This window comes from Trachypithecus francoisi, unplaced genomic scaffold, assembly GCF_009764315.1.
Source record: "Trachypithecus francoisi isolate TF-2019V2 unplaced genomic scaffold, Tfra_2.0 Lachesis_group0, whole genome shotgun sequence".
NCBI classification, from domain to species: domain Eukaryota; kingdom Metazoa; phylum Chordata; class Mammalia; order Primates; family Cercopithecidae; genus Trachypithecus; species Trachypithecus francoisi.
The window spans coordinates 73,736,225-73,739,584 of NW_022681453.1; positions in this window are offsets into that span (position 1 = coordinate 73,736,225).

The window sequence follows — 3,360 nt, forward strand, 5'->3', positions numbered from 1 at the left end:
AAGTCTATTGATTCTATCTCCTGTACACTTTGAAAGTGCTATATGGCCAGTAGCTCAAGGCTTTTTCTCTGTGCAGGGATTTGGGAGAAAACTGACTGCTGCAGAAAATGAATGTGCGTTTGCTCACTTTACTACTGCAAGTACATTAGTTTCCTACAGCTACCACAGGAAAATATCACATGCAGGGTGGCTTAAACAACAGAAATCTCTTGTCTGGAGTTCTGGAGACTAAAAGTCCAAGATCAGGGTGTTGTCAGGGTCCCTTCCTTCTCATGGCTATGAGGGAGAATCTGTTCCATGCCTCTTGCCCAAGTCTGGTGGTTTGCTGCCTATCTCCAGTGTTCCTTGGCTTGTAGAAGCATCACCTGGATCTCTGATTTTACCTTCATATGGTGTTCTGTGTGCATGTCTATGTCCACATTACCCATTTGTATAATGACTGGTTATTGCCTTGGGCCCACCCTACCGCAGTCTAAACTTACGTTAACTAATGACATCTGCAAGGCCTCTGTTCTCATTTGGTCACATTCTGAGGTACTAGGGGTTAGAACTTCAACATATGAATTTGGGGGACATGTGATTTGACTCATAAAAATTGGGAAGGAATAGACAAGGCCTATATTCTGTTTCATGGAATGAATATATTATCTACTATAGAACAATCCCAGAAGCCAACGAATACTGATATTCCATAGAGAAGTCTCATAAAATTTGCAAAACTGAAAATGTGCTCCATTCCAGCTTTGTCAAATCTGTCTTGTGGCCATTTTATCCATCTAGGTGATCTATTTATTAAGTCTTACTTATAAAAATATTTAATGAAGTAGGTCACTGAGGTGGAGTACTTTGCTTTAATTAAAGTAAAATTTCTATTATACCCTATTTTTCACATTGGTTCTATTGTAATACCATAGGCATAAATAAAAAGTACAGAAAATATTTGTAAACATATTTCCCAGAAAAATTTGTATTAAAACAATAACAAAATCATCGTAAAACTCTAGCAAATGTTTAAAAAGACACTAAAATGAAACTATAAAATAATATCTGATATCCTGTAAGCAAATTTATCTGTCCCACATGGACATCCCCTTAGCAATTTGGCTGAGATTGTTAACAGGTTTAATCTATACTAACATTTCTTCCTCTGCATTCAAGATAAATATTCTATTTTTAAAAACTTTACTATATAGTTTGAACTTAGTAGCTCTACCTGGTAAGATCTGTATAGTTGTTAGAATAGTCCAGGCTGAGGAGATAATAAGATCAAATTTGGGAGTTGAAATGTTTGATCCTTGCTTATCATTAGAGCTCAGCCTAAAATCTGCTGGAACATGTGGTTGTCTAGCAACCAACTAATGTCCTATAATGATCAACAAATTGATGCCTGTGCTGAATGAACGTTCTAGTCCAAACCCAAAGCTTTATATAGTTAATTAAAAGCTAATGTCCTCATTAGTAGCTGTTGGGGAGGCTCAACAAGTACAGTCTGCATGTGCTAAGTGTTGAATATTTATTAGACATGATGTTAAATACAAAGTAGGAGGAACTGGACCATCTATCTGTTGACAACTATATGAATAATATGGTGGTTTGGAACTGCCCAATCCATAAGTAAGTTCATACAGCTGATGCCTGCCATACCATTCACCTGAACTGCCTAAATCTACATTGCATCTTCCCGGTTCATGCATTTTTTTCTTTACCTGAGAAGAATCTCTGTTATTACCAAGTCCAGACTACTCCCAGTCCAGCAGGTAGAGCCCAGACCGCTTATTCGCTTCTGTCAATCACCTTAGTTCATCATAAAGTTCGCAGGAAAAAAGTGAACCTTTGATATCTATCAGACCTCTTTGTGACACTAAAGTAAGAGTAAGCTTAAAACACATTAAAGGTTGAGAAAATTATCTTTGCTTTAATTTCTGCTCATACAACTACTCGCATACAAGGGTCATCCTGCCATCCTCCTTTGTTTTGTTTTTGTTTTTTTAAACTCTTTTTTACAGATGGCTATTTTGATAAAATCCTCTAAATATCTGTAACTAAAACAGATAAGTGATTGGTAAATTATTCAGTTGACATACTGACCATCTATTATGAATTTAGGAATTTGCTAGATTCTGTGGGTAATAAAAGAAAAGTATTCCAAGCAATTATTTTCCTTCATAACCAAGGAACTGAGTCTCTTCTTAGGTGTCACAAACACAGAAACTTTTTTTAAATGAAGTAGGATTCCCAGTTATGTTTCTTTTCTAACCAGTTTCCATAATAAACCACACCTTTCACAGCATTCACACAGAACATGGTTCTATTATTAGTTCCATAATAGCCTTATTTAATTCTGTCTGCTCTGATATGGTTTCTTAAGGTTAAGAGTAGTTTCTTCTTATTCGTGCCATGTGGACCTAGACTGAGTGAACATACTGCCCAGAACATAGTAGGTACTCAATGAATATTTAAGAATAAATAAATGAAGCTTTGATACTGTCTCTTCCAGTCACCAGGTCTATTAACATATGTCTGTGATGCCTCTAGACAAACTTAAGGACATCTCTTTGGCCACTAAGTAAAGATATTAATGGCCTAGGCTGACGTCAAAATTCTGCCTTATTAGTAACCTCAACCAACCAACCAACCAACTTAGATATCGAAAAAGCCCATCAGCAAGAACAAGCATCTTTTTGGTAGCTTTATATATTGGCATTGTCCAATAGAACTTTCTGCGATGATGTATGTGGTCTGCACTGTCCAATACATATGTAGCTATATGTAGCTAGTACGATTGAGGAAGTAAATGGTGACTTTTATTTAATTGCAGTTAATGTAAGTTTAAATAGCCACATGTGGCTAGAATTTACCATACTGCACAGCACAGTTCTATATGTTTCAGAATATGAATGTATATTAAACACCTCCAGTTTGTTACCATAGTTGGTAACACAACCTGGCTTCCTGACTTGTGATGTTTGGTCTATATTCTAGTATGTTTCTTTGCTCAATGACACAGAAGTAGACAAAGAGTAAATCGAAGTCTGGCTTTATTATGGGAAATTTTCATTCTATAACCAGACTTTAACATTAAATGTACCGTACCAATTTACTTTCTTTCCAAATAGCACTCTTAATTTGAGAGTAGCTTTTCAAAAAAAAAAGGAGGAGGGAGGAAAAAGAAAGAAATTTTCTACTTTTTTCTATATGACATTTTAAATTTCAGAAACACGATATGAAAAAAATGTGCATCATAATTTTAAGATAGAAAATTACTCAGGCTTCTGATGTAGAAAAACTGACAATTCCACTTTTGTCTATTGCTGTATCTAAAAATATGAATTGCAACAGTTACTAAATTCCTGAATAGAG